The following is a 9,194-nucleotide window of genomic DNA, read 5'->3' on the forward strand; positions in this document are numbered from 1 at the left end:
GACAGATCAATAGACAGGATGATCGATCTATTTCCGCATTTTTTCGTTTCCATCTTCCGCAGACATTCCTGGCACGGATACAATGTATCAGCACATTAGCTGTACCCGGCAGCGGAGGGGTTAACACCTAGGGACGGGGTACAATTCCTCACACAGGGAGGCTGACATTGGCTGTTCCTGTGCAGTCAGCCTGCTGGTTGGCAGACGGTCCCTGGGCGGGGAGAGGGGGGGGGGGGGGTTGGGCGTGTCCTGGACTCAGTAATTGGCCTCTTAGCTGCAGCCAGTTGCAGAGTGGAGTGCAGAGGGGACCAGCCAGCTGCTGGGACTGGAGCTCCAGGCACAGGATGCTTATGGCACTCAGGGAACCTGCACTGGATCTTAGGAATCTCCTCCTCCCCCCTCTGGATCCTTTGGGCTCATCATTCCCTCCTCTATGGATACATCATGTTTACTGGAAATTCTATAAATATTTACACTTTTGGTGGATTTGCTGGTTTTTGGGGCTTTCAGAATTTTTGGATTTATCAATGATTGGATAAAATGGATTATTGTACCATGGGGAGTCATCAGAGGAAGGCAGCTGCTGGGAGGTAAGTCAGACAGATGCTGGGGGGGAGGGGGGTCTGGCAGGTGCAGGGCACTTACTGTCACCCTATTGTGTGGATGGTGTCTGAGGCAGCTGCTGGTGCTCACACACACCCTGCAATCATATTGGATGGACTAGTGTGGAGTTGTAAGCAATGGCTCTGTGTCCTGGGAGCAAAGTGCAGAGATGTGAGGATTGCTGGATGGTGAAGGTGAACCATTTGCTCTGGGATTGTTCCCTCCTTCAACTGTATTGGGCTTATTACCTAGAGTAGGGATCTGCGATAGCCAATCATAAGTCGGTTTTCTGTAGCCAGGCCATGTCCAAGTTGTCTCTGGTTGCCATGGGTTATTCCTCGCCAATATTTCTAAATGATCCCAAAGCTGCTCATGTATGGGATCATCATCCAATCTGGCCAATAACCGTTCGATAATTGATTGTATGTCTATAGGTACTCTATGACTAGTTTAGGCGATTGTCCTGGATGCTTGCTGCCGCAAGACATGTGTAAGTTCATCACATAAACATGTATGTCCAGCTCAACTGATTGTGTGTGTTTATGTCACGATCGTGCAGCAACCGCCGCCTCACGTCTGTGGCTGGCCTACATGGGACACTTTGCGGATGATGATTATTATTATAATATTTATTATTTTTATCATTATGATTATTACTGGTTATTTATTATGATTATTACTCTTACTAGTAATTTTAGAATTATTTTTTTTTATCATTATTATTATTAGCAGTATTTTATTATTTATTTTTAGAATCCTTATGATCATTGTTACTATTATTTATTATTGTTACTATTACTAGTATTATTATGTTTATACACACACTTTTTTATGATTATTATTACTACTACTATTATTTACTATAATATTATTATTATCATTACTGTTACTATTATTATTCTTATTATTTTTAATTTTTACAACCATGATGATATTATTATTACTGTTATTTATTATGATTATTACTGTTACTAGTAATTTTAGAATTATTTTTTTTATCATTATTATGAGCAGTATTTTATTATTATTATAGCATTATTATTTTTTTTATTTATTTTTAGAATCCTTAAGATCATTGTTACTGATACTAGTGTTATTTTTTTTTTATTATTATATTATATATTTTTTTTTAAATCAAGATTATTATTATTATTATTATTTACTATAATATTATTATCATCATTACTGTTACTATTCATCTTCATTATTATTATTATTATTATTATTATTATTATTATTATTGTTTTTTTATTTTTACAACCATGATGATTATTTTATTATTATTAATTACTAAAAGTATTATTATTATTTACTTTTAGAATCATGATGATTATTATTTTACTATTTATTATTGTTATTTTTTTTAATAATAGTTGTTTATTTTTAGGATGATGATGATTATTATAATTATTATTATTATTATTATTATTATTATTATTACTACTAGTGTGGGTAGCAGAAGAGCCCAAAGCAACCAATCAGAATTCACACTTCTATAGCCAAACCAGACAGACCTGGATTCTGATTGGTTACCAGGATAGAACATTTTTCTTTGCTTGGAGCAGTTTGTTCATTTTATTTCTAATTTTATAAATTGATATCTTCATGGTCCTGTAATCTTATGACTGATTTGGATATTTCATTGCGTCTTTCTGGGAAAATCGTTGGTCATATCCATACACTATACAATCTGATTGTACAATCTCCCCATCATCTAATATTAACCCTTTTGTATTTTATTGTAACTGTACTGTTTGTAAAGTGCTGCGCAAACTGTTGGTGCAATATAAATCCTGAATAATAATAATAATAATAATAATAATAAAGCTTGGATACAATCTGGATGGATTGTTAAACTTTGTCCTCAGTTTTGTGGAAAGGAGATTGTACAGCGATTGCACAATCTCTGGTTGTAACGTGTATGGACACCTTCACGTTCTACTGGATGATTTTCAGCAAATGGAAAGATTGCGCCTGCCGCTGGCATTGGGACGATTGTGTGGATTGATAGAAAGGGCAGAAAAAAAAAATGTTCCATCCGATGGCAAATCAAACAATTCCTCGAGTTGACTTTTTGCAGTCGGTCACATTTGCTCGGTGATTGTCCGGTGTATGGTGACCGATCCCTTGTAGTTGTATTGGATGGCGGATAGGAGACGTTACATTGTATAAAATGGCAACAATACGGATGTGGGAAGAAAAAAAAAAAAAAGGTGGTGGGATTGAAGTCATAAAGATGGCATTGTGTGCGATTTTTACAATCCTGGCAGCGGGAGGGACGATCCTCCGCCAAGGGCTGCGCCGGAGCGTAACGTGACGTCCTCTGTGGTGTGTCGCTGTTTCCACCTGACGGTGTTTTGTCAGCTGCAGCAATTCTCTCTGTCACTGGGAGGGTGTGCGGCGGAGTTCCTCCTTTGTTGGGTGACCCCGGTTAGCCTCTCCCGGTAGCTTTGTGCTTCCTTTTTAAGACCGGTTACAGAGTTCGCTGACGTGTTCAGACACCTGCACTGCGCTCAACCCCCCCCCCCCCCCCCCCCGCCGAGCCCCGCTCTGTCCTCCCCCCCTCCTCTTCCTATAGCTTGGCTGAACTTTAATCTGCTTATGCCCTCCCCCTGTCAACATGCTAATAACATTTTTAAATAAAACTTTCCCTTTAAATCCTCACCTTTATTGTGATGTCATTGGGCCTCTGTGCTTCTCTATGCAATGTGGGGCAGATCATGGCTGATGGACCTCCTGTGCTTCTCTATTCAATGCAGGCAGATCATGGCTGGTTGGCCTCTGTGCTCCTCTATGCAATGCAGGCAGATCATGGTTGGTGGGCCTCTGTGCAACGTGGGCAGATCATGATTGGTGGGCCTCTGTGCAACGTGGGCAGATCATGATTGGTGGGCCTCTGTGCAACGTGGGCAGATCATGATTGGTGGGCCTCTGTGCAACGTGGGCAGATCATGATTGGTGGGCTTCTGTGCAACGTGGGCAGATCATGGTTGGTGGGCCTCTGTGCTTCTCTATGAAATGCAGGCAGATCATGGCTGGTGGGCCTCTGTGCTTCTCTATGAAATGCAGGCAGATCATGGCTGGTTGGGCCTCAGTGCAACGTGGGCAGATCATGGCTGGTGGGCCTCTGTGCTTCTCTATGCAATGCAGGCAGATCATGGCTGATGGGTCTCTGTGCTTTTCTATGCAATGCGGGTGGATCATGGCTGGTGGGCCTCTGTGCTTCTCTATGAAATGCAGACGGATCTCCTCCCAAGAGATCTCAGCCCTAATGCACGTAGTGGGAGGAGCTACAAATATCAAAAAGCCTTGATGGGTGGGTGTCAGTCTGGAAGGGAGGGTGTTCCTAGGCAGAATGCATTTTGCACTGGTACCGCCCACATGTGATGCTGAGCCTCCATAATTGAAAGAACGGAAATCCAATGAATGGAAGGGGCGGGGCCAAGGACAGTCAGGTTGGGAGGAAAGAGCTAGAGGATGCTGGTTGTCCAGGAAAGGAGGCGGGGGCTCTATCTGACTTGCTGCACCTTCTAATGCACATTGTGAGAAGCTCACAGTGTGCAGTGAAATCGGAGTAAGCCACAACGGTTCAAGCTCCACTTAGTCCTCCTTCAGTGTGACTGCGCCTACTGATCCTTTCTCTCGAAGCAAGCCTATGGGTCAGGTGTGACGGAACTTCAAGCAGTGCAGCGTGGCTCTGATTACATTTTAGCAGGTGTGTCAGCGAGTGATTGCAGTGAAATACAGAAGGAAGTAGAATCTGCCAACCAGTAACACCTTTCGTCTTCCAGCCATTCACAGCTAAGTCCCAGAAGTCTACACAAGATCCATAGATTGTCCATAGAAGGTCAATAGAAGGTCAATAAAAGGAGCATTAAAAGGTAGATAGACCGTTCATAAAGGTGCAAAAAACATCCATAGACCGTCTATAGAAGGTACATAAAAGGTGCATTGAAGGTCCATAGTTGGTGCATAGAAGATCCATTGAAGATTCATGTAGGGTTCATAGATTATCAATATAAGTCTCATAGGCAGTCCATAGAGGGTAGATAGATAATTAATATAAGGTGGTCAACAGACAGTCCACAGAATGTCCATAAAAGGTGCATAGAAGGTTTATAGACCATATATAGAAGGTACATAGATGGTCTATAGACTGTCAATAGAACTTTCATACTGTAAATGGTTAATAAAAGGTGAAAGAAGGTCCATAGATGGTCCATAGAAGGTTCATTCTGCAGATGGTTCATAAAAGGTGCATAGAAGGTCCATAAATGGTTCATTGAATGGAGTATAGAAGGTGGATACGCGGTTTATAAATGATGCAAAGAAGACCAATAGACAGTCCATAGACTGTCAAACGATGCATAGAGGGATTATAGACAATATATAGAAGATACATAGATGATTCCTAAAAGGTGCATAGAAAGTCCATAGAAGGTACATAAAAGTTGCATAGAAGGTTTACAGATGGTACATAGAATGTCCATAAAAGATGCATAGAGGTATTATAGACAATATATAGAGGGTACATAGATGGTCCATAGGCGGTCAATAGAAGGTTCATGTTAAGATGATTCCTAAAAGGTGCAAAGAAAGTCCATAGAAGGTACAGAAAAGTTGCATAGAAGGTTTATAGATGGTCTATAGAAGGTACATAGATGGTCCTTAGACTGTCAATGGAAGGTTCATAGAAAGTACACTGGGAGTTCATAGAAGAAGCATAGAAGGTCTATAAAAAAAAAAAAAACACAGGATACATAGAAGTTCCATAGATAGTCTGAAGAAGGTAGACGGGCCATACATGGTCAATAGAAGGTCCTTTAAAATGTCCATAGAGGGTTTTTAGACGATCTATAGACTGTCAGTAGAGGGTTCATAGATTATTCATAAAAGGTGCTTAGAAGGTACATAGACAGTTCATAGACGTAGAATAGAAGGTAGACAGACAAGTTCATAGAAGGTCCATAGACCTCTACTGAAGGTACATAGATGGTCCATACTTTGTAAATAGAAGGTCAAAAGATGGTTCACTGACGGTTCATAGCAAGTGCATAGAAGTTCCCTAAAAGATGACTAGGTCCACAAATGGTCAATAGGAGGTTCATAGAACGAGTATAGAAGGTCCATAGAAGGTACACAGTGTATCTTATTTGTAATCATGTCTTATTTGATGTCGTAGAAAAGTCTTGGATTCTTCTATAGAGTGCGATGTAACACCCGCCACATGGATTTTCAGAGGGCTAAACATGAAATAAACTGGAGTAATTCATTGTGTCCCCAATCTGCTGGAAACCCCCCCCAAAAAAAAATCTGCCTGCTTGTGATCTCTAGCAGTCCCGGGGCCCACAGTCTCTCATTGGTTTGTTTTCGCAACTTGGAAAATGCTCCTCAAGAAAACTTTCCGTGAGCCAATCGGCTGAGAGGAGGGACAAAAAGTATCCATACATTTCTGTATGTTCAGATATGGGTGGAGGTTTTAGAGCTGTTGGGTTAAATTAACTTCTTATATCTTCTAGGGACTCCAGTGATCAGATCCTCCCTCAGCCAGGTTCTTCCCCTTGCCTTAAAAGTCTCACTCTGCCTGCTGCAAATTCCTTTAAGTCATTTCTTAAAGCAATCTAACCCATCAGCTACAGGAAGTCGTCATTACGGAATCTGCAAGTGTTGTGTGTTTTTTTTTTTTTTTTTTTGTATTGCTTCTTTTCTTTGGGGGGGGGGGACATTTAGGTTACCTTCTGCACAGGTAGGTCTGTACCTACCTGTATTTCTTCCAGATCTGTGCAATAATCCAGTGTAAGACTTCCTGTAATAAAGACCGCTAATTGCTGCCCTGTCTCCTTGTGCAGGGGGACTGGTCTTGTCTCCTCCCCCTCCTGTAGTGGGTGGGGCCTGCTAAGTCCCTCCCACAACCCTGCTCTCTCTTTGTGAAGGATGATTGGTCCTGTCTCTGCCCCCCCCCTGTAGTTTTCTGTAGGCAGCCGGTAGTAGGTGGGGCCTGTTGGGCTCCTCCCACAACTCTGCTCTCTCTCCTTGTGCAGGGTGACTAGTGTTGTCTCTGCCCCCTCCTGTAGTTTTCTGTAGTGGGTGGAGCCTGCTGAGCCCCTTCCGAAGCTCTTCTCTTTTTCTTTGTGCAGAGTGACTGGTCTTGTCTCCGCCCCCTTCTGCAGTTCTTTTGCAGGCAGTCTGTAGTGGGTGGAGCCTGCTGGGCCCCTCCCACAGATCTGCTCTCTCTCTCTCTCTCTCTCTCTCTCTCTCTCTCTCTCTCTCTCTCTCTCTCTCTCTCTCTCTCTCTCTCTCTCTCTCTCTCTCTCTCTCTCTCTCTCTCTCTCTCTCTCTCTCTCTCTCTCTCTTCCCCCCCCCCCCCCCCACTTGTGCGAGGTGACTGGTCTTGTCTCCACCCACTCCTATAATTTTCTATAGTGGGTGGAGCCTGCTGAGCCCCTCCCACAGCTCTCTCTCCTTGTGTAGGGAGACTGGTCTCGTCTCCGCCTCCTCCTGTAGTTTTCTGTAGTGGGTGGAGCCTGCTGGGCCCCTCCCACAGCTCTGCTTTCTTTCCTTGTGCTGGATGACTGGTCTTGTCTCCGCCCCCCCCCCCCAGTTTTCTATAGTGGGTGGAGCCTGCTGAGCCGCACAACTGTACGGCACAGTGATGATGTCACGGCTACTTTTACAAGGCAACATCTGGATTTGCAAAGGAATTTGGCGAACGCAAAGTGGAATTCTTCCCTTTGTGGCCTTTTGCGGAAAATATACAAATGACCATTATTATTATTTTTTTTTTTTTTTTTTTTGTGCCGAAGTTCAGCTTTAAATACGTCTCTGATTATAACCACGGTCTGCGGTCCGCCTTTCTCCGGCAGGTCTTGAAGGACCCTCAGAGTCAGAGGTGCCGGGACCCTAAAGCCGCCTCCAGGCCGGCGCTCTCATCTTGCAGCCTGGATCTGGAAGGGTTAACGGCGTCTGTCTAGACAAGGAGTCTCTGAGCCGGTGTCACCGCATTGAGAATGGAGGCTGAAAGACCCCGGAACAGATGTCTGCGTGCCGGGCGCAGCCAACCCGCCGCCCCTCTCTATAAGTCCCGTTCCCCGCCATTGGCTGTTTGCTGATAATCACCCCCCCCCCCCCCCCCCCCAGACCCGCCGCTGGCTGGGGAGTCCCCTGTTATTTATTTATTTCTGAATATGGTAACTTCATGTCGCAAGTCTGTCCCCCTCCTCCCTCCAGAGCAGTGCCGGGACAAGGTCATCTAGAGCCCAGGGCGAACATGCCAAGCCGACCCCCACCTCCCCAAGATGTATGAGCATTATGTGTCAGCAAAAATCTCCCCCCCCCCCCCCCCCCCCCCCACCACCACAAAAAACACTGAGCACTCATTTGCATGGTTACCCCCTGACCATAAATCCCCCCCCCCCCCCCCCCCAGCACAAATCTTTGCATCCCTATGCTCAAATACACCCCCCCCCCCCACCCACAAAAATAAAAATAATTCACCCCTGCTAGCACTAGACATGTGCGGTTCCTTTCATTCCGAATTGAAATTTTGGACACATTTTTGCATTGTTTGGCAATTTGGATGTATCCGAATTATTTAAACTAATAACGAATCAAAATTTCGGACAAATTTCAAATATTTTTAAAATCAAATTCGAATTTCCGAATTTCAACTGGGGGAGGTTGCTGAAGGGTGGCCCGTTCCCCGTGGGGGGGGGGGGGGGGTGATTGCCGCTCGGGGGGCGGCCCTTTCCCTGGGGGTGCGATTGCTGCACGGAGGGCGGCCCGTTCCATGGGGGGGGGTTGGCCCGTTCACCGGGGGGGATTGCCATGTGAAGGGCGGCCCATTCACCAGAGGGGGGGGGGAATTGCCGCACGGAGGGCGGACCATTCACGGGGGGGGGATTGCTGCGCGGAGGGCGGCCCACTCACTGGGGGTGTTTGCCGCGTTAGTGCATGGAAAACTCCTTGAAAAGTGCATTATTGGCAGCAGCAGGTTTTTGGAAAACGCATGGTTTTGTGTTCCCGCACTTTGCGATTGCCATGTAATAACATTTTCAGTTTGCAAGATTTGGGTGACGCTTCCCCTTTAAGAGACCCCAATTTTTTTGTACATTTGCAAACGCGTAAAATTGATAATCTGTTCATCAATAATTGATCGCTGCCCCAGAATCTCCCGCAGACATTACATTGATAAATCCCGATCGATACGCGGATATTGGCGTGCACCTGCCGGAGCCCCGTGCCCGATCGTCCTGCCCATTGTCCATTGTGCGGTGGAGGGCCCATTCGGCTCTTATTGTGCGTTGTGAAAGGCGAAGCGCGTCCGTATTATTGGGCCGGTGGAAGTGCGCACTCGAAGCGTTTTATCTGCTTTGCAGAAGACACAATGTGCTCTTGGCATTTCATGAATGTGCGTTTTGTGCGGCTGAAAGGCTCCATTCTTCTCCGAATTGTAAAGATGACTTGAACAAAATTACAGATTATCCTCGCCGTTCACGCCGGCTCCTCGCCGCTCCGCGCCGCAGACGACACGGTCCCCCCCCCCGCCGCCGCCTGGGAGGAACACAAAAGAGGACCGGTCATTAACATGAGAC

At 45.1% G+C, this 9,194-nt stretch overlaps 1 long non-coding RNA gene across 1 annotated transcript in view; it reads left to right on the forward strand.

The window, feature by feature from the left end:
• Positions 1 to 268: 268 nt before the first annotated feature.
• Positions 269 to 9,194, forward strand: part of LOC141113663 (uncharacterized) — a 151,728-nt gene continuing 142,802 nt past the window's right edge. Inside the window, exon 1 of the long non-coding RNA XR_012236796.1 lies at positions 269 to 590. This is a non-coding gene — a long non-coding RNA (uncharacterized lncRNA). The remainder of the gene's footprint in view (positions 591 to 9,194) is intronic.

The sequence above is a fragment of the Aquarana catesbeiana genome, linkage group LG12 (assembly GCF_042186555.1).
Source record: "Aquarana catesbeiana isolate 2022-GZ linkage group LG12, ASM4218655v1, whole genome shotgun sequence".
NCBI lineage: Eukaryota > Metazoa > Chordata > Amphibia > Anura > Ranidae > Aquarana > Aquarana catesbeiana.